Source organism: Mesoplodon densirostris, chromosome 14, assembly GCF_025265405.1.
Source record: "Mesoplodon densirostris isolate mMesDen1 chromosome 14, mMesDen1 primary haplotype, whole genome shotgun sequence".
Taxonomy (NCBI): domain Eukaryota; kingdom Metazoa; phylum Chordata; class Mammalia; order Artiodactyla; family Ziphiidae; genus Mesoplodon; species Mesoplodon densirostris.
The window spans coordinates 56,664,341-56,692,167 of record NC_082674.1 but is presented as its reverse complement, the minus strand read 5'-3'; the positions used below and the strand labels follow the sequence as shown (position 1 = coordinate 56,692,167).

General features: G+C 37.5%; 1 long non-coding RNA gene across 1 annotated transcript; it reads right to left on the bottom strand.

The window, feature by feature from the left end:
- Positions 1–2,998: 2,998 nt before the first annotated feature.
- Positions 2,999–26,314, bottom strand: LOC132502147 (uncharacterized). Its single transcript, XR_009534400.1, has 5 exons — positions 26,159–26,314; positions 19,472–19,524; positions 16,958–17,024; positions 13,703–13,757; positions 2,999–3,141 (listed from the first exon to the last, which is right to left on the bottom strand). It is a non-coding gene; the product is annotated as an uncharacterized LOC132502147 (long non-coding RNA).
- Between the last annotated feature and the right edge of the window lie 1,513 nt (positions 26,315–27,827).

Genomic DNA, 27,827 nt, shown 5'->3' with positions numbered 1-27,827 from the left:
CTGAGGCTTGGGAATCTAAGTGACTGGTCCACGTGATAGAACCTGCAGTCACGGGTGGAAGGCCGAAGTGTCGGCTGCCGCTATGCCTGGAGACCACTCTCCACCGCAGGCCCTTGCCGTGACGAAATGGCGAGTGGAGAGGACACAGAACGGGAAACTGGCTTCTCCCTTCAGATCTGCCAGGAATGAACAACTGTATTCAGTTTCTTGATGCACAGTCATGTCAGTGACAATCCTCACGCAGAGAATTTTCCGTTTATTCCCCTTTTTGAAAAATAATAGCCAAATGGGACACTCTGTCACCTGTGCTCTGGGACAAAAATTTTTGAAGAGGTTTATTCTAAGAAGAGAAACATTTGCAGAGATTGCCGTTACTACCTCATAGTTTTCTAAAGTGCATCAGGCCTTCTGAAGTACTCTTGCTAATTCGAGAATGTCAGGAAATACAAAAACACTAATTTCCAGAGACATGAGCCTTGAGCCATTTTCTGGCCCTGGCCTATTATTGATACTTTATAGGGTAAGTCAAAATGGGTCAGATCTGGCCAAGAGAAGAGCAAGGGAAACATTCTTGGAGGGAAGGAGGAAGGGAACAATCTAAGCTAAGAATGAATGTGAAAGACTAAAGCTGCAGAGATGCGCTAGGGTGCATCTCTTGTCAAGACAAAAGAAGATGACACCATACATAACAGTAGGCAGGTGCTCTGTTTCACTGTTTAATAATAATTACAGCTAATTTTTATATAGTTCTTATCCTGTGCCCAGCACATGCATTAACTCATGGGAGTCTCACAGTAACCCAAGGAGATGGATACTATTACTGCCCCCATTTTACAGGAGAGAAAACCAAGTTGCAAAGAGATTGAGCAATTTCTCCACCCTCACACAAAGAGAAATTAAACCCAGGGAATTTGGCTTTTAACCTGACACTAGGAAGAGTTGCATTTAGCTGTATTTTGTTCTTGTCGATTTTATTAATAGCAGATGCAAACAGGATTTTAAGATCATTTGTTCTGAGTTGAAAACACATGCCTTGGCCTTAATTCACACCTGGGGGAATTTTAATTTCTTGGTTGTGCTTCCTTGAGGCCCATATTATTTTCAAAAGTATAATCGGAAAATATAAAATAATTATGGATACTGGCTTCTAGATTAAACAACTGCTGAACTTGGGCAAACAGATCAAATTAAGACTGAATCTCTTTCTTATGAAAATTTTCCTTATTTTATATGTAGGAGTTTGTTTTTGTTCTTGTTGAACTCCAGGACTTAGAAGTAGACATATTTATTTAGTTTGATCCAGATCTAGTATGTGTTGCTTGGTCTATTCTTTTTAGTTTATTGTATCTCTTAATCTTCTACACATGCAACCAGGGACCTCAGTGATGAGGGCATTGGAAAAATCTAAACAAACAATAAATTCTGGCTACACGATTCCCTGTAAATGGAGTGCTTAATAAAATAATGCTTGGAAACGTGATGTTAGAATGATCAGATCTGTAGGAAGTCACCAAATTATACATTTCCAGTGCTTGCCATAACTGGTAATATTTTTTCTTATAGCCTGAAATATTTGTGATCAGTATTTTGTACATGATAAAACAAAACAGTTCCTTGTTTTGAGAAGCAAATGTGATTCAGTATTAGATGGGTCAAATAAACCTAGAATCCATGATGATTTACTCCTAATTCTGAAGCTTCAGTTGCAAGCCCCGCTTTCTTGGTTGCCCCATTGGAGTTCAGAAAACTACTCTTTCCTTGGCAATGACTGAACACCCTCACAGAAAGCTTCCCTGAACTTCCACCTGGCACAGGCCCTGGCACACTCAGGTGGCACCTGGTGTCTGTGCTCAGTGGCACCTGGTCTTGAGAACAGCACTCCAAATTGCCAATAGTCTCAACTGGCCTAGAACTTTGCTTTCACTTATTCTCTTGCACCTGCCTCTTCTCTTTTCCTTGTGTAGTCCAAACAATTTCGCCATTCCACACGTGTTTATTAAGTACCTACTCTGCTCTAAGCACTGAGGAAAGGATGGTAAGTTAGAATGACATAGCCACTGTCCTCACAGACCTGATGGTCTAGAAGGGAAGATACAGTAACAATAAAGCATGACGGTAGAAGCACAGTATACACTAGAAATGCATAGAGAATATAAATATCAGAATAAATACACTAAAATGTCAAAGCGGTTCTCCCTAAGTGGTGGGACTTTAGTTAACGCTTTCAAATTTAGTACAGTATTTCAAGGTCTTTACAAGTTTAATGGGCAAAGATATTTTTATAAAGGGAATTTTAAGAACAAAATATATTTTTAGTCTATTCAAATACTTAAGTTTTAAGATTTTTTTTTTACTATTATCAAAAATAAATTTTCAGGACTTCCCTGGTGGTGCAGTGGTTGAGAGTCCGCCTGCTGATGCAGGGGACACGGGTTCGTGCCCCAGTCCGGGAAGATCCCACATGCTGCGGAGCGGCTAGGCACGTGAGCCATGGCTGCTGAGCCTGCGCGTCCAGATCCTGTGCTCCGCAACGGGAGAGGCCACAACAGTGAGAGCCCCGTGTACCGCAAAAAAAAAAAAAAAAAAAAAAAAAAAAAAAAAAATTCTTATTTATTCTGTTACGAAGCACCATTTTTCAGACAGTGACTCTAGACCCCATTCAACTTAACAAAGCCTTTACTTCAATTATGCCACCATTGGCTGCCTTAGACAAACACACTTCCCATTTTCAAAGGTCTTAGGCAGCCCTCACCACCACATTGCCTCTCCGTGAAATCTCATCTACCTCATTCTTCCTCCTCTCAATTTCATGAACAGATGCTGAAGAATACAAACTGTAGTCACATGAATGTTTAGACTATTCCATGAATTTATCCTCAGATTCTCTTTCAGAAGCTCTGATGTCAAGAAAACAACACATAGATTACATTTGTTTATATAAGCAAAATCAACAAGATTATCAATTATAACAAGATAAAAGACCTTGATTATGTCCAAAGACCAAGATGATTTAGAAGGAAGCCAGCCAACCTGAAGCAGCATCCAGAACCTTTACAGGTGCTCTGCTGTCGGTATTTGTTTGATAAGATTGCTATCTCCAGTTTGAAGGTAGAAGTTTGTGGTCTTCATTTCCTTGTAATGCTAAAAGTAAACCAAGAATAATTTCCTCAGGTGGTAAATGCGTTTTCCTAATAATAAAAGTAATAACACAAGTTTGTTAGAAAGAACTTACAGAGCCCAGAAAAAGTTTATTGAAGAAAACAAAACCCCACACAATCCAACTGAGAGATGCCCACTTTCACCTTTAAATCCCTGTAGAGTTGGTTTTATACTGATTGTAGGGTATATTCTGCCCTTTTCACTTAACATTATGTTGGGAGTATGTCATTACTTTATATATATTTCTTTTCACGGCTTTCTAACACTCTATTGAATGGATATACTACTTATTTAACGATTCTCTTATTTATGTATGTTTAGATGATGCCTATTATTTTGCTATTATGTTATAATGAATATTTTGCATTATACACACATCTAAAAGACTCCAATAATTAATAATACAGATCAAATTAAAAATTTGAAGACACATAAACATGTTTCTGCAGGTTATAAATCATAAATTATCCTTGCTTTCCCACCCTCACGGTGCTTTTTTACATGACCAACCAATTTAAAAACATCTACATTTGTTAGTGCATCAACCTTTTCATTATCTGTTTTCAAATTTGTTTTAATATCCTGCTTTATTTCAAAAATTCTTTAATGGAACTTGGAAGTTTTTGCCTTTTAATGCAATATGTATAGTTATCTTTTCTGAATAATAAATTACCCCAGAACTTAGCCTAAGACAACAAATATTTACAATCTCACACAATTTCTTTGCATCAAATACCCAGGTGTAACCTAGCTGGGCAATTCTGTTCAGGGTCTCCTATGAGATTCTAGTCAAGCTATCAACCTACAGCCAACCTACAGTCATCGCAAGCCCTGAGTGGCTGGAAAATCCACTTTTAAGCTTACTCATATGGTTGTTGGTAGACTATAGTTCCTAACTGGCTGTTGGCTGGAGGTCTCTGTTCCTTACCGTATGGACTTTGCCATAGAGCTGTACAATATGGCAGCTGCTTTCCCCAGAGTGAAAGATGCAAAAGAGACAGAAAGAGAAAGGATGCCACAAACAGAAGCTACAGTTTTTTGTAACACGTACCATTACTTTTACCATATTCTACTGGTCACAAAGACCAACCTTGGTACGGTGTGGGAGAGCACCACATGAGGGTGTGAATACCAAAAGAAGAGGCTCATTTGGATTTTATTTTGAAACCATAGAATCTTAGAGACTGACTACAACATACAGTAATCTTTATGAGGACCCAAAATACGTTTGTAATGATCTTCTGTCAAAAAATACTTCATGAGCTGCTACTTAGAAGACAGTTTACCACTACCTAGTAAGTTTGAATATTCACCGGTCCTACAATCTCAACTCTAGGTTTAACTTCCTAAAGAAAGTCTTTCAGTCTTTCACATGTGCACCAGGGCACATATAAGAATGTTCTATGCAGCCATGTTTGTAATAGAAATTGATCAATAACAGTCCAGATGCCCATCAATAGAAAAAAATAACACAATTAATTGTGGGGTGTTGGTATAATAAAATGCTATACAGTAGTGAAACTGATGGAATAAGAACTATCCACATCAGTCCAGTTGCAACCATTGAATGAAAAAAGCAAGACACAGGCATGATATATTTCACAATAAAGTAAATTTAAAAAGCACATCGTATAGTAAAAACATTACAATGATACTTTCAACAAGAAAACAGTGGTTAACAGAAATGAAGCACTCACTATGCAACAGGCACTGTGATAAGCATGTCAAGTTGTTTTGTTTTCATTTAATTCTCACAACAGGTAGAAGGTTAAAATTAGTCTTTTTTCCCTCATTTTCCAGATGAGAAAGCTTAAACTTATAGAAATAAAAATATTTTCCCAAGTTCACACAACCAGTATGTCATAGAGCTAGGATTTGAACCCAGGCAGAATGATTCTAGAGCCAACTGTCCTAACTGCTAACTTAAAATCTGGGTTTGTTCCTAGATTTAGCTCCATGTGTCAATGACAAAAAGAAACACTAAATTGCTTATGTGTTGAAGTGATGTCTGAATGGATACCTAGTCCTTGCACAGGTGAATGGGCCAATTCATCATCTCTCCAGGTTCTCCTGCCTCTCTGCACTGTGCCCTGACGATGAAATAGACCTCGCCTTTCTACTAGGATTCCAGGCGACTCTCCTGTAAACACCAACTGGATAACAGAGCATATTTATTGAGCATTTACTGTAAGTCAGGCATTCATCTAAGTGTTTAGATGCACTAACTCATTGGATGCTCAAAACACCCTCTGTGGTAGATGTTACTATGATGCCCATTTTACAGGTAAGAGAACAGGCTTTGAGAAAACTGTTCCCAACAATTACACAGCTTGTAGGTGGCAGTGCCAGGACTTAAACCCAGGCATTCTAGCTTCCAAGCCTATGGTCGTAAACACTCATATACTGCCTCCCATGAAGTATTATGCTTAGAGTAAAGGCACATAAGGAAAAAACTGGCTCTTTTTCTAATGAAATATACAAAATATAGAGACTTCACTGATATTCTAAAGAATTTCCATTATCATATTTTCCTAAGGTGTGAAAAAATGTAACATTTAACGTGTACTAGGAAAAAACATGATGGCTTCATCTTGGAGACAGTAAGAACAATAGAGTTGTGTTTGAGTTTTTTTTTTATTGAAGTATAGTTGATTTACAATATTGTATTAGTTTCAGATTTACAGCAAAGTGATTCAGTTTTATTTATATATATGTATGTATATATATATATATATATATATATATATATATATATATACATACATATATATAAACTTTTTCAGATTCTTTCCCCTTATAGGCTATTATAAGATACTGAATATAGTTCCCTGTGCTATACAGTAGGTCCTTGTGGTTTATCTATTTTATATATCATAGTGTGAATCTGTTAATCCCAAACTCCTAAATGCTCTTGAGTTTTTAATTTAATTTTGTTGCAAGTTCACTGTCTTTCTCATCTCAAGCTAACAAGATTTAATTCAACTAGTTAACACATTACAGGCATTTGATACACATTTATTTACTTTAAGTCATTTTTTAGGGTGAGGAATGACATTTTATATATTAATCAAAATTTGGTGGCTCCCACTATATATGAGGCTCTAGAACAAAACACATCAAGTTGGAAAACACACAGCCTCTGCCCACAGGAGTCCCCAGCCTACTGGTTACTGCGCATATAATGACAGTGCATATAATTACAATTCAACGTGTTAGGTTCCAAAACAGAGGAATACACTCTACAAGTGACTGACTCAATTTATGCTGCCCTAAAAAATAGGTGACTTTTGAACTGAGCCATACAAGATAAGTGCCCATCACTAGGCAGAAATGGAAAGGAAGGGCATTTCTGGTAGAGGGCACAGCACGGTCAAAAGTTTCGAGGCACAAAAGCGTATGACATGTATAATTTTTTGCTGCCAGAGTGCAAATTGCTTAGGCAGACATGGTGGAAAATGACCCTGGAAAGGCCAGTGGCAGGAGATTATGAAGGCCTTTGCCTGACTCCATAGTTAGGCTTGAGGGCAACAGGGAAGCAAAGATTTCTTAAGCAGGAGGGTATGATGGCTATTATTTTATAATGATAACTCTGGTGAAGTGAGTCTGAAGGCTATTTTAACAATTCAGTCAAACAATACCAGGAGACTGAACCTTATGAAACAAGTAGTATTTCGGACCCCATTTTACAGATGAGAAAATCAAGGCACAGAGGAATATAACACCTTGTCCAATGCTGCACAGCTGGTAAATAGGGGAGCCAAATTCAAACCCAGGTAGTGGGACAGTAATGTCTCCTGCATGTGTCCCTGTTCTGCCAGGTGGGCTGATGATCATGGCAGGTGAGAAGGGAGAGAGCCGAGACAGCTAGAGCCTTGAGCTTGAACTACAGAGCAGAGTGGACGGTGCTCCCAGAGAACACTACGTGGATCACAGAGAAGAAGCAGGTTGGGTGAGGAATCGATGAATTCCATTTCAGACATGAGTGCAGGAGGTCTGTGAGAGCCAGGCCATGACACCAGAGGGCTGTTGAAAATGCCAGGACTAAGCTTCAGGAGAGGTGTGGGCAGAGAAAGTCAACCCAGACATGGAATACCCTGCTAAATAGACTCCATTCCACCCAAGACCCACATCCTGAAGACGCAGAACCTGAGGCCCTGAGAGGCAGTTCAGAAGAGAGAGCTCTAGAGCCAGACTCATGTTCAAATGCTAAGCTTAAATGTACATTCTGGGAGACATTTCTTCACTTTTCCAACCAGAGTTTTTCATTCATTCATGGAGACTATAATACTTCATTTGTCACATTGTTATAAGGATTTAAATTAATATGCATATAAAGCACCTGGCACATTGCTTTCCAAAAGTAAGTGCTCAGTAAATGGTGATCATTATTATTATCATTTCTATTTGTCAAAGGTGGGGCTAGAACATAGAAAACGGTCTGGGCAGCCAGCCCTGTTACTACTCTCTTGGCAGTTTTTCCCATAAAGTTCTCTTACCTACATGGAATTGTCACTAATATCTCAACCCAAGGAAAGAAGGTCCTTTTGAGGAATATGAGTTCTCTATTTGCCAAAAGAATGACCTAGAGAAATGAGATAAAAATTGTATATATGTATATGATAAAATATAAAACATGGATTGAAAACAAAGCAAGTGCCACATTTCCTAGATTCTTAAGTGACTGAGGCAAATTCATGGGGTGATTCATGGTCTCTAAAGCAGAGTCAGGGCAGATGAATGGTAGAAAGTACGCTTTCAGCCATGGTCCCCTGGCTCAAGATTTTCTATTGCGACAATATCTATGTCCACAAGGGGCACATCTCCCAAGAAGGGTGGGTGGTATTTCAGGAGTCACAGAAAATCTTGAGATCTGAAAACCCAACAGAAAAGACTTGAACTTGGAAATCAAGTAGAAGCTTTAAAGACCGAAGGCTACGTAAGCATTTATGTATCACTTTGTCATTCCCAGCTCCTTCAGCTGTGTTTTATTTTGGGATTCAATGTGGTGACTAACAACATGGTTATTTAGGCAAAGACCTTAGGTTTGAAAAATTCCAGAAGAAGAGAATTTCTGGGAAAAGGTCTCTAATTCACATTACACACACACACCGCCCCCCACATACACAAAGTTCAAAACACAAGCCAATACACTTAAAAAGGAAAAAGGACGTTGGAAATAAATGAAATTTATTGTTTAATTTGATTACCTCTAAGATAATATGTTCAGTAAGGATGTGAGTATCAGCAATGTGGAAAAAGTAAAAAATTGAAAAAAAAAAAGAAGAAGAAGAGGAAGCAGTGCCAACCTCATCCTTTAGAAATAAGGAGAGATGTTTCGAGATAAAAATCTTTTTCCCTCCCCACTAAAGATTCCTGGCCTTTCACTTCTCTTTTCTGAACATTGCTGCGGAGCGTCAGATTCTGCTGGTTCTCTCTCCTCCCATGTTCCCGCTCCAACCCGTGCTTATCTGAATATATAAGCCTGCCCTTTGCTCAGATTTATGGGTCGAGCCAGAGCTGTGTGTATTTACAGTGTTCTGACCTGAAGACCCGAGGCCGAAGGAGAAGAGGAGGAAACTGAGCCCATTCCATAAACAGAGACAGATATGAGGGGGAGGTAGACGGCCTTGCTAGCACTTAACATTTTTAACTATTTGGCCAAGCTTAAGAATTAGTGATTAGATTAGAGCAAAAAGAAAAACGAGGGACAAGAGTGCAGACTTGGGGGGAGTAAACTGTGTATTTTTGCTCTAGTCACTTGGAGGGTCTAGGTTGCCAGATGGGAGTGGGGTTACATTTAATGTGAAAGGTCAGAAAGAAAGTTGGTAACTCGGATACAGAGGGAACTCTGGGAAGGCAGAGGGTGTACAAAGAGGAGGTTATAAACAACATTTAATAAGTTGGAAAATTTCTCCAACCACAAGTTGAACGTCTTGTGTGAAGCAAGACTTCTTGCGTTTTTTGAACTGTAATGGGTTATAGAAGAAAAATCTCCTGCTCCGCGCTTAAATGAGAACACATTGCCACAGATTAGCAAAACCTAATCAATTTTGAGTTGAAATATTTTTCTCAGGGTCTGGTGGCCACTTGAAAGCAATTCCACTTTCAAACAGGGCTGCTTGGTAAAGGGACCACCCCTATGCAGAGCTCTGGTACACGCACCAGTTCAAATGGGAAAGAAAGAGCAGCTGAATCTTAAGCAGTGCTTGGCACCCAAAAACTGAACCCCTCTTTCCCCAGGGCCACATCTTCACCCATGAGCAAAGTGTGAAAGCACAACTTCTGTTTGGGCTCTCCTCAAATAATCTACTTGCTGGAAAAACTGGAATGCATGTGGAAAAACTGACCTGCCGACTGACTAAATTAGAAATAATCTGGCCTCATAAGTAAAGGCTACAATAGTCACTGGAGATCTCAAAAGCAAAGCAACTGGGACAACAGAGTAAGTGAATCACCCACAAATCAATTTACATTGCAACAGAGCAAAGAGCTGTGATGTATGAGATTTAACCCGTGATTGGAGAATCTGTGAAATGCCATGGAATTGTTTCTTTTTTGCTCATCTTAATATAAAGCAATCTGGTTCCCATGATGTTCCCTGTTAAAGCATCTGCTAGAATGATATTGTTTGATTGGAATTTTTTTGTTTTCTAAGGTATGTTCTGGGTACTGAAGAGTATCATTATTATTCTAAATGGGTTTCTGTGACTTGGATTGAATTATCACTAACAATTGCATGAGAACATGTGTGTGCTCAGCACTGTGTGTGGCACTTCATAAATGTTAACATGTTTATTAGTATTATATTAGTATTAAAGTCATCAGTAGGAAATCAAAAGTAAAATTGATTCTACAACTGAACTTTGAAAAATGTATAATGCAAAAATGCGCTGAAATGCATTTCCTTTTCCATTTATATTTGGCATTTTCTGTTCAAAATTAAACATAAAATTCAAAGCTATGGAGCTAAAGAAGGCACTTGAATTATTCCATCAGGGCAAACTGAGTACACAGCAGTGAAAACTTGGGCTAAATGTGCTGAATGGGAAACAGCTACCCTAACCAGGTTGCATTTCTAAAGTCAAATGAAATGCATGATATTCCAGAAAACTAACTTCTTCTTGTTATCATTTTTTAACTTTCCTCTAAAATAACAAAACTTCTGCTTTGTCAATAACGCATGATCAAAACAGATGCAAGTGCATGATGAGGATTTCAGAGGAATTTGGGGACTATTACATCGCAGCTAAAATGCCTTCCTGTGTCATTTCTGTTGAGATCCATTTGCCGGTGAAATCATTTTGTTCTCTAATATGGTGTGGATCATAGCAACAGTTCAGATGTAACCATCTAGGAGCAGAGGCCTAGCTCAGTGTGCCAGAAAAAAAAAAACAAAAAACACGCACCACAAAGAGCATTGAGATGAATGGCTCTATTTTATGAGCCATAAAAGTTTTATTCATCTTGACACTGAAACAGGTTTAGGCAGTGAGTTGACACGCCTTAAATAAATAAGTGGAATTAATTCCCCAGCCCTTGAAACAATAGCAGCGTGCACGTAGCACGGAGAAATGCCCCATTGTTTCCTGTGGCTGCCTGATATTGATATTATTTGTGTTTTTCTGTGCTGCTGCTTCAGGGGCCTGGTTGATCCACTTCAGATTCATCCCCTGTTTTATTAGAGGTTGAAAAAGGTTCAAGACCTGTTTGCACCACAGCTCCCACCGACAGCTAAGGAACCAGTTTGGCGTCTGGTTTGTCTGTTGTTTTACTGCTGACCTTCCAATCAACTTTAACCCCTGACCTCCGGAGGCATCTATCATGACAAGAGGCTGTTTAACACAAATGGTGCCCATTTATAGGGGAAGAGACTCAGAAGATTTCCTTTTTATGAAGAATTTAGTTTTTCACCCCTCTTTTCTCAGTCACCACAGGTGAAATCCCTCTTAGCGGCTGGCTTATGAAATCATGGGAAGGGAGACCTTAATGAGCAGAAAGCACCCTCAGCTGGAGATAAATATATGCAAATGAGATGCACACACAAAAGAGCCTGGACAGAGAAATATCTGCAATTCCAGCAAAATGCTGCCTGCAGCTCGAAGATGAACAGCTTTGATAAAATGGTAACAAAAAGCACCTTTTTATTCTCCAGCGTGTTTTACATTGCAATAGGCCATTGTCATTTCAAGCCAGCAGAGCATGCAGGGGTTTTCTGCACTGTTTCAGAAAACTGTTTAAACATTTGTTTTAAGGCATTCATGAAATATAATCAATGGACTGCTTCTGTGTTGTCGTTGTGATTTTTTTTTTCCTGAATATGTTTTAGATGTGACTGTAGTTCTTTTACCTGTTGGTCTTTTCATAGTTTCATACTGCTGTCTTGCTGAGCTATTTCATGTTTTGGTGACTGTTTCTTCCACGGGCCAGAATGAATTTTTTCTTTTTAATTTCAATGAAAAGAGACGTCAAGTTAATAACTAGTAAGAATCGGCTTTGAGGAAGGGTTTGAGCCATCACAGAGCAGCACCCAAACAACTAGTTTTAATGATGGCAATCAAGTGTGTAGAGCTAATTCAAAGACAGGCATGTAACATGCTGATTTTAATAAGCGTTAAAAAGGCAATCTCTAACTTTTAAAAGTCTCTTTTTAATTTAATCGTCCTTGGTTAGTTTGCTGCCAAAACAAACAAAACCATTAAAATACGTTTTCAATAGGTATCCGCAGTGTTATTTGATGGTGTTTTAAATTAGCATTGTGTTGGGAAAATATTGATTTGATGAGCTTTAAAAATGGAAAAGCTAAAATCATTAACCTATTTGGGGGGGAAATTTTTTTTTTTTCTCTAAAAAGGAATTAAGCCCCAACCCCAATCGCTTGCGGGAAGACAGGCTGGACCCAGGACAGAGAAATTGCTGCATTTGAGCAGATGTATGATGTTTAGGTTAATAATCAAGGCAGTTAAGGTGAGAGATGAAACACTAGACGCTTCTCATGTGTCAAAATACCATCGCTCTAAAAGCTCAGCAATATTTGGTTCTTTCATTTATAATCCAATCCTAGCATTCTGAGTAAAGATGTACGAGGATCTTTACATTTGCTTTACCTAAATTATTTCATCTTGGGAGCCTGGATTGGAGCGGAGACATTTCTTCTGAGTACTGTGTAGCTTTCACATTTTATGTGCATTTCATCAGACAAATGTCAAATTTGCTAATAACAAGAAAATCTCCTCATTTTTAATCATGCCACTCCTGTTGCATGGGTAGGGGTGAGAGGGGGTGGGGAGGAGGGAGTGAATATAAAAGCATGGAGCAGTCTGACCAAAGAGCAGAAGGAGAAAACGCTTCTTTGGGTTTTAAAATGACACATGCTTGGTTATCTCCATGTCTGCGTCAGTGCATCATTAAATTCAGAAATTCAGGAGTTAATAGAAACTTGGTTCTATTAGGGATGCTTTTGCCAGCCCAGGTTTGAAGCAGCATAATTATGCTCAACGGCTGTTGTTTGGAAAGGGCAAACAGCATCTTAGGCACAGAACAATGAAATTACAGCTGAGATTTAGGTTAGCAAAAGACGTCTTCTCTAGGCTTTTATGATTCATTATTTCCCATTAAATACAGTATTAGAAGTGTACACTAGATAGCTCATGGTTGCTGATCTCGGAGCACATTATCTATATTACACAGGTCTGGGGAGCAGAATTAGAAAACTTTGGGGGAATGAGCAATATGTGTTTGCTGATAGAAGTACCATATGGCTCATCTTCTTCAATTGCTTTCATTGCGACTCTGATGCCGGAGAAATTAAAGTTTTATTTGATGTGGCACAGCTTAATGAACTGTCTTCTGTTAGGAAAATTGAATATGTTTCCTGTTATTTGAGCACAGAGCCTCCATGGTTTGGCTGATGAGGGATGCATTATGTATTGTTTATTTAGCATTTGGAAAACAAAAGCAAGATATTGAAGGTAAAATTGATTACTGCTGGATTGCATTATATAATCAAGTTTTCTCCCTTTAAATATACCTTTACAATCCTTTGGTAATGTTTTAATATGAGATTGTTCCAGGTTTTTGTCTTGCCAAAGTACACAGACCTTGGTTTTTTTTATCAAGATACCTTTACTTGTAAACAAGCCACACGACATGCTAAACCTAGTATTGCTATATTTATAAAGTTCGAAGAATGATATTTGGGAGATGAAAATAATTCAATTTGTGTGTCTCTAATGGCAAAACTTCCAAGTGAGCCCCCAATCGACTTTGAGAGAATCTAACATTTGCTAGCTGAAAGGGGAATGTCATTTTCTTTTGTTTGAAATAGACCACTTAAGAACATGCCTTACGAGAAGGAAGGAATTTTTCATATTAGGAAATACAAACCTCAAAGTATCAAATTTTAGATTTTTGAGTTAGTTGTCAGTGAATGAAAAGCTGGACTCAACCTGTGAATTTTTTAAAAAATGAAGTGTATATTCCATGAATTTAATTTTTTACTGAATAAATATGTTTAAAGAAAACGTATAACCAAAAATATACTTACATGATGAGAAAACTGGGATGTCATCCATGTGAATGTTATCCACTCCCTGAAGAATCTGCAAAGAGATACATTGAGCATTTTGTTTAATTTCCCCCTTTTTGTTCTGGATCTGATCATGTTTTAGACATATAAAATGTGAATGATCTCTAAAAAGACTGAATGTAAGATCATCTAATCACTATGTTTCTTTCATTTTTCAGTGAGAAATATTCCTCTCATGGGCTGATGACTCAGACACAGATCTGCAACTAGGATAAAAAATAGTTAAAATGAATCAACATTTATCTGGAATATACAGTCTTGACCTAAAAAAAGTCATCTGTCTTCCATGTCCTGTGATGTTTTGAGGATTCTGGCAAATATGTCAGTTAAACAAACTTCTCTCATAATCTAAATACTGTCTGTTCAAGAGAGGCTTCCAATGTTTATAGCCCAAAAGTAAAGGAAAAAAAAAAAAACTGGTATTTAACCAAGAATAGTGCTCTTGAAAATGTCTCTGAACAAAGTGTTTAAGCAAAACTTTGGCTCCAGATATTTTCAATTCCTTATTCGTCTCCTGATTTTTTTTTTCAATGAGGTATTTTGGTACGCCATCATTTCACTCCTTTTCTTGAAATTAACGAATTCACTTCAAAAAATTAACGCCTGACTAGTGACCTGCTCCTACAAACTTCCTTAAGAAACAGTTGAGAAGAAAACATCACATTTTTATGAACCCCATCTCCTGCCAGCAGCCTCGGAGGAGGAACACCATTATGCATTGTTATCAGCGTGGTGTAATTTGACTGTTGACAAAGTATCCGTGGCAGTGAGAATGAGCGCAGTTAGAAGTGTGGCGGATTGTAATCAAGAAGATGCTTAGCTGTGCAACACTGCATCTTGAGCAGATTTGAATCAACATTGCCTTAAGGGGACACACACACATACCAAAAGGAAAAAAATCCATTAATTTTTAGAGGGAAAATTAGAGTGGCACTTAATGAAGTGAAATTTGACATGCGTTAATTGCTCTGCAGCTCCTGTAATTAGAGATTTTCAAATTCTTTTATTGCTGTCACTATGATGGCACATTGTCTTGCCAGACAAATAGTGAAATTGTAAATTCATTTGATCAGGAAGTTTTACGGAGGAAGATTGGATTGTATCATCGAGCCCACTTCCAAAATGTGGACAGTTGGAGAGCAAAGAGGGGTTCTCAGCTTTACCTTCAGCACAGATAAAAATAGGCTTATTAAAATAGTTTCAGTATGAGACTTAATGTAAAGGAAGCAGATGCTGATGCGATTTCCTTAAACAGATGGAAATGTTCCTCTGGTACTCATGCCTCTGTTTCCAGTGAAATATTTCAGGTGGAAATACAAGCTAGCAAGATGCTACATTATATACACATTCTCATATTTCTACTTATGTTCTTCAGAAATTAGAGACAGGAGGATTTTGAAAGTCCATGTCATGTTTTTCCCAGGTCTCAAGTCTAAGGCAAACAGTACTTCTGATCCCCTTATTAATCTTAAAGTAATTATACTGCTGTTTGGCCCTCACCATGGTACCAAATATGATACCATAATAATTTTGGTTTCCCTTTTACAACCTCTCTTGTCTAGCCCTTGAACCTCTCTTAATTCATTAACATATTGAATTTTTTCAATTTTCCATTTTCTTGCAATAACAATATTAATGCCAGGGTGAAAGCTTGATTGGAGCTAAATTACTTGTTACCTGCTGGCATTTATTTATATGGCATGGAATTATAAAGCTTTGCTATTGTCATGCCTTGGGTGAATTGTTTATGACACCAGTAATAGGAGTAATTGTTATTGTTGAAATTACCTGTCAGCTACCCATAGCAGTGGCCCTTGTCCCACTGACAAATAGTGACAAGGGAGAGGTATCCTCCATGCGTCCCCCTGATGGCTTCTCCTCTGATAATAAGAAGTGCAGGGCCTCTGATAATTTGCCTGTCACTGTTGAGTGCAGCTCAGAGAGAGTTGGCCAAATTGTTGTCATTCACTTTGACAAAGACAGCAAAATGCTCCCGTGCAGGAGGAGGATTATCAAAATAAATGAAATCGCTTACACCCCCTTTGTTTGTTTGGCTCAAGAATTGCCTGGCTTTGTATGAGGTTCTGAAATTAGGGTCCATTTCTTCTGGGTATCGTGCTGTTCATACTAAGATGAGGATCCCAGGCAAGAGAGCATTTTCTAAGACTCACTGTTTCGCAATTTACATAGGTTGTGAAAAAATTATATTCAGATATAAAGAGAGTCAATAAAATTGTAACAAGAAGTCTAAACATGTGGTTGAATACCTTAGTTTAAAGCATGTGTAAAATTCACACCTTTTTCTCTCCTGCCTTCCTTTCATCCCTCCTTTTCTCTTTTTTGACCCACGCAGGCATTCAAATTCAATAGGTGTTCAAAAGCACACATTTCCCGGTTGCAATCAAGTTTTCCTTAAAAGTGTGGAAATCTGCATCTCTGACTCTTAAAGCCTTAAAAGATTACCCAGTCACATTTAGGATTATTATTTCAAATGGCTCTTTCCTTTCCATAAATTATCTTTTATTTATATAATATCTTCATGTGTAAAGAGAGAAATGAAACGTAGTTCCAGGTATGCAGCATCAATTTTCACAGGCTAACAGAGGAAGCAAAATGACTCTGTTATTGCCAGAGTTCAAATATAAATATTTGCATTTTAAAACCCCTTGGTTGCAGCCTGTGAACCTGTCATAGAAGAGAGAAGGGGACAGGAGAGTGAGGGATGGTGTCCGGGGTTCTCCCCATTTGAAAGAAATGGGCTTTAAAGTAATCAAACCTCTGCTCTTGTAAAAGCCAAAATCATTCTCACCATTTCACCAAAGGCATCATTTCACGCTAGGAAGATTCTTATTTTTAAGGGGCCTGTGAGGTTACTGCTCGTAGGTCTTCTTGACAAATCCTTGCCATTATGAGAAGTTGCAAAGAAAAGAAAAAAATAACTAGGATAAATGTAAAGTATTGGCTCCTTATAGGGTAATAATCAGCTGTTTATTGGTCTCTACCAGACACGTAATGACCAAGCCCAGTGTTAAGTGCCAGCAACATCGCCCTGGGTCCTTCCCTCCTAACACTGGCCATTATCTGATTAAAGAACCTCCAAAGAAGTCACTATTGCATAATTTTATGGGTCTTAGTGCAGGTTGGCTGGCAGGAAAACTACCTAGGTGGGTTGATAAAGCAATAGTGAAACGACTTTATTTACTCCACTTATACCTTGCTCTCTGAGACGGTCTCTGAGTATCTCACACGCTGGTGGCGGCATGGTGGCGGCAGAAGACACCTAAAAATTGGTTCAAATAGGAATTGTGTGAGAGGTAGGGGAGGCACCGGGGCGGGGAGACAAGAAAAGTAAAATTATCTATCTCTTAAAGCTTTTCATGAGCTGCACAATTTGAAGTAATTAACAACATCGTTACGGGCATCTAGACCTTGTCTTTGGTGTTTGGTATTTCAAGCAGGTAAGTTTCTAGCAGTGCTAAAATCATACATGCGATAATATGATGATGGGAATAAAGTGTTTCTAATTCTTAAAAATAGTGTAGTCTTCTAAAGGCTACCACTCGCTGGTTAACAGTGTTCAATGCCCCTGATTAACAAGTGGAAGGCAGCGACATAATTAAGAGGTTATCTGTAGTCATAAAAATGCTCAAACCTGTCTTAGAATGTGATCCCTTTAACAGATAATTTTTAAGAATGTAGCATGTCCTCGCTTTCTCTGTCAAGACACACGTTAGTGATCCCAGGAGGGAAAATAAACATACATTTTTAAATGAAGATATTTTAAATGTACCCCATATTTCAGTGTGTGGCTGTAACCTGGTCTTTTTTATGTTCTTCCTATAAAACCTAAATTAAGCCTCTTAGGAGTGGTTTTGCTGTAGGTTTCATCTAAAAACACAATACATTTTAAATGATTCCAGTACTTGAGCACACTTTAACATGTAATCACTAATGTGTGTTCTCTCCCCTCCTCTTCCAAGCATCAGCTCTTCTAAAAGGATGAGGCTTCTTTAAAATTTAGCTTCATTTGAAATAGAAACTTTTAACAAATAGTAATTGCTCCTGTAGCTCTATTGATGAAATGACTAGCAGCAAATCTTTTCTCCTCTCTCTCTCTCTCTCTCTCTCTCTCTCTCTCACTCTCTCTCTCGTAACATTTTGAAACACCCATCAGTGTCAAAGGAAACTGCACACATCTCCTTTGCTGCTCTAAATAAGGCTCAGCAATGTTAAGAAAAATGTCAGAAAAAGCTCAGTGGATTAAAGTAACATTCTGCACCATGTCACCGAGAATGGCAGGGCAGACTGGTCTGCATAATTCTGAAAGATATTTTGTGTAGAATGCTTCCTCTATAAAGGAAATGAAATTTTATTTGGAAAGATTTAAGATTGTATTTGATCACCTACAACATTCAGTTCTTTTTCTAAATCTCATTATTCCTTAATATGCCTTTGGTGTGTATTTTTAAAATTAGAACAATAATACACTCTTTGTAGAATGTTTCTCCACCCGTGTGCAGCGTTAAAATACATTGTGGACTCGTCAATGCATTTTTCTTTTCTTTCTAAAATTCCTAGGATGTTCATTCAGTGAAAGTAGTAAAAACTCTGGCTCTTACACATGTAAATTCATTGAACTAATCAGTCCTTTTTCCCCCTAAATAAAATTTGTATATGGCTTTGGAGATTTTCAGCACAGTTCATTTAGTGATATAAAAAAACATAAAGCATTTACATTTCATTCATGTATTGAAAATACATGAATGGTTCGAGGATTTTAGTTTGTTTTATTCTATTTTTCTAAAGAATACTCAATTATTGAAAAAAAACGAGTACAATGGTAGTAAAACATCCCACAGTATCATAAGTATGTAATTAAAACTTAGCAGTTAAAAAAAGAAAACATCTTACAAATTCAATACTAGATACCAATAAACATGACAAGATTAGTTTCACAAAAACAAGGTAAATCTCCACTGATTTTAAACAAACTTTTTCAAAACAGGTTAAAAATGAATTTAGACAAATTTGTCTCTTAACCTTTAAAGATTTCCTGCCCGTTTCTGTATGTCCTTTATTACGTTAATTTTTTATTTAAATTACACCATTAACTGGATATGAATTTATCAAGAATACATGTATTGATTTATAAAACAGTACCATTAATTATTATAATAGCTAGATGTAGCTGATATTACAAAGCCATTTAAAGGTTTTTAATATAACTCGGACATACATAGATAGATAGGCATTATGGACAAGACTACAATTCAAACTGGCTACCAGCAGTTAATGAAATCCTTGATTTATATTCTAGTTTAGAGATTGATTATATTGTTGCTTTGTAAAACTATTTATATTATGCCATTTTTCAAAGGATGTCTCAATAAAAAAGCTAAATAAAATATTCAGTCAATTCCCAAAGCAGATTTTGTTTTCTATATTTTAAATGCTAGTGAAAATAATTGATTGTGTGTGTTCCAAGCTTTGTCATTTCCATTCCAGAGGTGGCTTTCCTGATGGGAGACTCGTTTGCAATGCACACTTTCACACAGTCTTGGATCCTTGCAGAAAACAAACCCCTTCTCTTTATTTCATTAGCCGCCCCCCCAAACAACAAACCCATGTATATTTCACAAAACCCATGCATCAGGACACATAAGTCTTTTTGGCATCTTTTATGTTATGCATTTTTTTTTCTTAAGGTTGTGGAAAACTGGGACTTACCCCAAAGCCGCAAAACAGGCAATCACGAAGGAGTATTTGGGTAAGAATGCAATCTGAAAAGAGAAAAAAAAAAAAAAAATGAGGAAGAATATAAGCAAATAACAGTTACACTTTCAACTTGCTTTTCAAATGTTAATTAGCCAACGAATAGGTTGAAAGTTAAATTCTTTTCACATTGTACTTGGTTTGGGTCTCCTAGTCTCTTTATTTATATCACTTTTCCTTGCCTGGCAACATATGTTACCGATTTATTATAGTATTTTTACTGTTAGCAGACAAATCTAAAGGCTAGCTGAGAAGGCTAACTTCATCTGATGACTTTAACAACAACTGCAGGGCATCCTTGAGGGTGAGCCAATAGGCTCTTTTGAAGCTATAATACTATTAACCATTTTGATGCTGAAATATTTCTTACAGCTAAAGTTGATTCTGTCTTTGTAGGCACTCTGGGTTTTACATACACAAAAGGTAAATGTAAATGATTTGTTTTGCAAATATTTCAATAGCCTTCTAGGCACTTTCCCCCACGTGTCTTAAGTTCCCTAAAAGCCGTATGAATGCTGTGGCTTCTTTATTTCCACTTTTCTTTTACAGGACACTGAAATCTGGGCACAAAATAATAAGTAAACAGCTATCAGGCATCAAGTTAAATTGTCACTTTACCCTCTCCCATGCCATTAATTTTCTGCTATGCTATTAAAAGAAAGAAACATTCTTTGGAGTTTCAATGATCGCATCTTTCTGACATATGTACAGCCCAGAAAAGTAAATTTCAAATGAGATTCTTTTTTGGCTAAGAACCTGCAATTCCTTTCCAAATTAGAGATGTCATATATTATGGTCATTTTAATGGATATGTAATAGTAGCCAAAAATTTATGCCTTTTAATATGCATACAAGAAAACGTCTGTTTCAGAGTTGTATTTGTTGACTAAAAGTATTCACTTTAAAGTTGCCAAATAATAAACTTCTGTTTTTGATCATCTGTAATTTACTTCACTCCAAATTGTCTAGTCATTTTAACTTAAAATTTTATAAACGATCTCCTTTTCCACTCAAATATCTCATGCGGAGTTCACTTACAATTTCAGGTAATTACATTTTATAGAAATTCTCTTGCACTTACATGACTCGAAAATTTTGAAATTAAATCTTAAACGTTGGAAGCCAGTATTTCTTATCTGCAAGGTCTGGCTCAGTAACTAAAATTTAACATCATCTTGATATTAGAATTCAACCAATAAAACCGAGATATGCATGGCAGCAGTCAGAGGTCTGGCTGTGAAAAAGTGAATTTTGCGGTCCTGGAATGCTCTCTGTACCCCTGGGATCCAGAAAGCGCTAAGACATACTGTCTGTATAAACATATCTAGTATAAGAGATTCTGCCTGCAAATCGTAGCAATGACTCTGCTCTCCAACATATTTAAGAATACACAATCATACCTGGTTTTAAGACAAAATTGCAAAATTGCCTTCAGAACAAGTGGTGAAATAACCACCATCTATCTAACCATTCATCTGATTCTAATATTTTTATTGAATAAAAATATTTTTATTTATTTCATCGCTTGTACTTCGATATACTTTCCAAATTTTATTTTGGTATTAACTATAATGACCCCATCAAAATAAGAAGAAAAATTTATATCTTTACATATATAGTTATACAGTTTCATCCTAGTCTAATTTAGGATAATGTCTAAGTGGGCTTATTATTTATATCTATTATCAGATATTTACTGTATTTATTTCTTTGTCCCCAAGAGGCATCTTATAGCGACGGTGGGTAATTTTAGGTCAGAAGCAATTATGATCAAAAGGATTTCAGTTTCAGAGAATGAGGCTAACTTTCCAAAGGCATAAATGCACAGCAACTCCAAAAAATGACCATATATGTCATTGGGGTTATGAATACCCAGGCAACTCACTTGCTAGTCCTGTCATTCCATGAATAAACCATCCCATAAATGTACCTATTAGGACACATTCGTTTTTAAATAATAATTTTCTTAGAAAAATGAAGGGAGACAATGCTGTTGGTGGCCCTAGAGTTTTCTTCTTCTAAAAGAATTATATTCTTGAACCCAAACTGAATCTCCAGCAGAGTTTTATCCCCATATTTGGAAGCATACCAGCTGTGTACATGGGGCTCCAGGCTCCATGTTGTTTGTTGCTGAACTTGACGCTCTTCTAGACCAGGCCCTCTACTCTGTGACAGAGTGCCTTGATAGATGGGATGGGCTGGACTGTCCTTTAGTCTGTCCCCATCCACCCATACCTACCACATTCTTTCACTCTTGTCCACCCCAAAGCAGGTGCCTTTGAAAGGCCTGAATGTAAGATACAGTTTCCTCTGGTTTCCCAGCTCAGGTTCTGTCATTACCTTTCTCTAATATATCTAAGCAGCTCCTTCCAGCGACTGGTCCGAGCCTAAGCTGGGATCCCCCCTTTCCTGTTGTTCCCTCACCTCTACCCCGACCTCCAAGGGCCACCCCCCTGCTTTCTGTTTTGTCCATCACCTCAGTTTCTTTTCCCCTGTTTCTGACCTGCACTTTTTCTGGATCAGACGCAGGCAGGTTGAGAGGTAATGAGAACCAGATGGACAGAGTGCAGAAATTGCCCAAATGGGTATGAGAATGTGGGAGCTGTCAGGCATGGAGTGAAGCTGGAATTTTTCAGCAATAAAATGGGATTTATCGCCACTCTACCACAGTCATTGCCGACAACCGTTTACCTTGACAGAAACCCCATTCCAATAGGCCACGCCGATGCAGATTCTTTTTTCCAAAGAGTGATGATTGGTATTTGTTCTAAGGCTCAAATGGCCTGCACTAAAGGTGAAGCATTAGGCCAAAGTCCTGTATTCCCCACTGAGGCAAATGAACCTGCTAAAATAAGTTCCTTCCACAATGGCTGTGTAATTGAAACCAGAAAGTGAGAGAATTTGATAAATTGCTTGACCCTGAAGGAATGTTAAGGTCATAAATTTTCATTGCATTTTTTCCTCTCTCTTTTTTTATTTTTATATATTGATTATATTTAGTATTTACTTCAAAATTCAACAAGCTTACAGATCATCAGTTGTGGCCCCAGGGGAGAGCACAGTAAATCATCAATTAAGAGGGTAGGGGACATTCTCCCCTCATCTTCCAAAGAGGAATGTCAGCTCCTCAGTATTCCAAGGACAGTCATGGAGGTGTCTTCCATGTCAGAATTATTCCAACTTAGCACGCAATTTGTCCTGGCATGGACAAAGTAAAATCCACAGGAAAGATTTTTCTCAGAAGGGTGCTACTACACTTCTATCATTTAAGAATGATGAACTGTTAAGAGGCTGGCAATACATTTGCAGCCATCACACCCACATACCTTTTTCCCTCCTGTAACCTAAAAATAAGAACAATTGGGTTTTAGCTAAAAACCATGATCCTCTTTTTTAGAGGATCACGTGGGAGTGTGTCTGTGTGCGTGTGTGTGGAAGCATCATGCTTCTGAGTGCTGGTTTTGGCAAAGACCACTTGAGATTTTTCAAACTTACTTTTGTTAAAATCTGGATGATCTTAATGTGGAAATAAAACAGAGGTCATAAAAACAGTCCAAGCCACATGTTACATAATATAAAATGGACTGAAACACTAAAGTTATCACATAGCAGCAAATTTCTACACATCTTGCTTTAAGGTTTTACTTGTTTTTCTAAAAAGTGAATGAATGAAGCTTTCCAGCATTTTTATTTAGCTGTATTTTCTACCGATTGTTTATGGTGATACAATATGAAGATATATACTCTCTCAACCTGAAGCATGTTAAATAATTTATTGATAGCCAAAACTTCTTGTCCTTGAAATTTTCAAAGAACAATCTATCTCCTGGGTATTTATGTGCTTGGCTTGTTCTCACTGTTAAATAAGTAAAATCAGAAGTATTTGATCACTAATGTATAAATTTTATGTTCAGAATTTTCAGAATTCAGGAGATCCCAAATGGGATACAGGGCAGAATTTTTGACTGACCATGGGGACAATTTCCCTAATTTAGGAAAGATTGATTCATGCTGATTTATTTTCAATTATGAATGATCAGTTTATTGGTTGAAACCAATACTAGCTCTAGGATGTATAAGAATTAAATAACCACATGCATTTTTTTTCAAAACCATCTAAACTGTATAAGTAAAAGACAACTTATGCTTCATTCTATAAAGTATTATCAGTAGGGGTGAGGTTAAATAATCTCTAGTCCCATATCTTACTTTCTTTTGTTCAAATGTAATATCACCAATGTATATTGAGTACATATTTCTATCTCAAAAAAAATTTTTTTTGTCAAGTAAGGAAAGAAAGAAATTCAAAATCCTTCTTATTCAAAAAGACAAAAGTCAGAGAATTTGTGAGTGATATAAAATAGTAAGTAGTACAAGAGCTGTTGAAAAATCTTGGAAACTGCCACCAAAGTACAGGGGAAGGTGAGAATTTTCATGTTATTGCTTAGATGTGTATAAATATTCTAATAAGAATTCAGGGGCTTCCCTGGTGGCGCAGTGGTTGAGAATCTGCCTGCCGATGCAGGGGACACGGGTTCGTGCCCCGGTCCGGGAAGATCCCACATGCTGTGGAGTGGCTGGGCCCGTGAGCCATGGCCGCTGAGCCTGCGCGTCCGGAGCCTGTGCTCCACAACGGGAGAGGCCACAACAGTAAGAGGCCCGCGTACCGCAAAAAAAAAGAAAAAAAAAAAAAAAAAAAGAATTCAGCAACAATATGTTTTCATCTTATAGCGGGGGGGACCATGATGTACATATGATCTACTTTTAATCTTGTGGCTTTGTCAGTGTTAAAAATGGAACTTGGGAGGGAGACTCAGGAAGGAGGAGATGTGGGGATATATGTATCTGTATAGCTGATTCACTTTGTTATAAAGCAGAAACTAACACACCATTGTAAAGCAATTATACTCCTATAAAGATGTTAAAAAGGAAAAAAAGGAACTTCTTCCACACTTAAAAATTTTGTCACAAGGCTGTTTCAAATAAATAAATAAATAAATATATGTACACATATAGATATATATAAGCATAAATAAAATATGAACAGAAAATGGCTTCAACCACTAATATTTTTGCAAACTAATGTTCAGCTGATGCAACTCAATTTTATTTTGCATCACATTAGTGTCATAATGGTAATGACTAGCCTTTATTCACTAACAGTTTGAGTCAGCACTTTGAGGCATTTTCAACTTAGGTCATACTGCACATTTGTGTCTGATACAAAGGTTGATTAAGAGAGCTGCACAGTTTTAAAGTGATGCGGTGTGAGTTGAATTAAGTTCTCTCTGATACTTACGGGAAATGTGAGCCACCATAACTAAGCAGAAATAATGTATGGGCTATAGGGGGAGAATACATTTCCACAGAGTGCTTGAAGTCATACTCATTTACAATTTCACAAAGTCCTCTGTCTGTTATGGAAGAATTCTATCATGGGGCCTAGAAAAAAGCAATGAATTACAATAAGGACACTGGAGGCCTGGTCCCCAGACCTGTTTCAGTGAAAGTCAGTTTTTGCCTTTATGTCCCCTTTGATCATCTCAATAAAGACCTTTTTTTTTCTTCTAGACACTGTCTACTGCTTTTCTGAAGTCAGAATGGTCCGGTGTCACAACCAAACCGTTTACCCATAATACAACGATTCGGAGGCCAGGCTAAAATGCTCTATGCAATCTAGACCTGGGGAAAATTTAAAAAGTCTATTTAAAGTGATATTGTCATGGCAAATCCATAATCTCATCAAAAATCTGAAGAAATAGGATTTTCTTTAGTTGCCCAGTACTTCAAATAAATTGTAAAAATGGCCCCTACAAGGCAAAGTAACTTTTAATTGGGTTTAAGGAGAACAAAAATAAAAGCTGAAACTCTTTAATTGTTGGTTTGTCCAAAAGGGCAAAAATAGCCATTATTATTAACACTGTACTCACTTCACGTTGCCCTCTCCATAGCATAAAAAAGCCACAGAAGATTTTCTAAATATATATATATATTTTTTGTGCCAGTGGCCTTAAAGAAACCTGGACAGAAACCCAAACAGTGGATGGCACTAAACTGAAAGAAAGGCTCCTTGGCTTGGCAAGCTTTGGTCCCAGGATGCAAAAGAAGCTACTATAGCTCTCTTGCACATACACTTTGCTTGCTTTGCATTAGCATCAAACATAATGCAATCAAATCACATTTTATTTTGATAAGTCTGGGACAACATGCACTGCCTTGCCCCCTCCAGACCTGTTACCTCCAGCTTATTCTCAGTTTCTTTCCATCTGAGTTTTCATAGAAATTTGGACTGAACTTGTTTTCTTGGGCAAGACACCTAAGTAAAGTAAGAGGAAGGGTTCCACCAAAAAGAAGGTGTACATGTTGATTGTTTTCAAAATAAATGCATTTAATTAGGAACATGAAGTTGTAATGGCCACAGTCATTCTCAATGTTTATAAATGTGTTTATATTCCAGTTCCCTGAAGATTTTCACAATGAAAGAAAAACAGCTATCAAATCTTAGAAGGAATATAAACAAGAACTGGAAGGAAAGAAGAAAGGAAGGGAGGGAGGGAGGGAGGGAGGAGGGAAGAAAGAGGAAGAAAGATTGACTCAGCCCCTTCCCTCAATCCCAACAAAATCTGTTCATTAGCCACCTACCCCTCTTCACTGATTTCTGTCCTTCAGCTGTGAAAGACCACAATCCATGAAAGTGATACATAAATTTGCTGCCTTCACCTTTGCTGATTTCTTGTTGCTTCTCATAACCAATATTTTTAATATTATAACTTGAAATTGAATAATCCCTTGTTCTTGCTAAACTCCAGAGGTTGCTCTGCCCAGCCCTGATTATTTATCACAAAAACAAGGCTTATGAGTATCTTCAAGTGGAATTTCCTGTGACTCCGATTAAAACACAGATATCTCTGGATTCAGAGCCTGCCAATTAATACCCGAAGCGGTGGTGGCACTATGTCTCAAGCACGTACATTTTCATTTTCAACACACCCTGGTGTGTGCAATCACTTAATTTACATTTTCAAAAGGTCACTTGTGGTGCTAGCTGGAATGAATTGTATATTTTACTTATTTTGCAGTAGGCTAATTTGCCCAGCCAGGGAGACACACTTTTCCCAGCCACTAGGATGACATAAATCTGAATCAGCCATCATATCACAACGAATTGGTAAAAGTAGTTTTGCTATTTTGTTAAGCAGTTACGGGAATACTTGAGTTTCTCCAACAGTTTAATTTAGCACATGAGAATAGCATCTAGTGAGCTATTTTTATTAATAGTGGGTTTTTATTATTATTTTGCAGAATGGATACAGCAACATTACCAGAGTTCAATATGACTTTTGATGATCTGGTGTGCAGTGATTAAATAAGGTTAATCTTCATTTTATATGCTAATAGGATATTTATAATCTCTACAGCATATCCAATTTAACGATTTTATTCTCTGTTGTTCAGAAAGTATTTCTTATTAGTGAAAGAGAGAATACCCTTACGTTCACCACAGAGGCTAGTTTAATTGGGCTTGAGTGCACTGTGTATAATTAGTTCACTTCTCTAATATTTCATCTATAATTACACAATGAATAATGTGCTTAAATTTCATAAAACTAGTAGGTTCAAAGAACTCACTAAAAATGAGCATTCTGTTTTCAAGATTTCCCAAGCCTTACTAAGAGCCTGATGAAAATATGGCTGAAGCCAGTATGAATTTCTTGAATGGTGAAGCCTCTGAGGCTAAAAGCAAAAATAATGTCCCCTCCAGCTCCACTCATCTCACCCAATGAGAATGTTAGCAGCAGGGCTGCTTGGACCAGGCCCAGCTGCCACCGGAGAAACAGGATCAAAGTCCCCACATGCTATATTCCCAAGGTCTCTGCAAATGTCAGACTGCAAGATGGTATTTTGAATGGCAAAGCTATTTTGTTTGGGGTTTGGGTATTTTTGTCCCCCCAATATTTAGAACTCTTTTGGGTAAACTCATTCCAGACAACAACCTATGAAGTTGTATCATGGAAAACAACTTTTAATTTTGTTAGGGAATGTGATCACATAGAGAAAGAGGGGAAAAAGAGAGAGAAACTGGTGTATGATTTTGAGGGTTCCTCTACTGATTGAAGGGAGTTAGTTGGACCTCTGAGTGTACATGTATGTATTGTTCATCTTAGTTCAAACAAGGCTATTTTTACACTAGCACTGTAGTTACTTACAAAATTTGGGAAAAAAAGGACTTCAAGGACAAAAGAAAAATGTATTATGGGGTTTTAGGAGAGTTTTTTTCAAGGGCCATAGGAAGCCTCCATTTTCAGTGCTA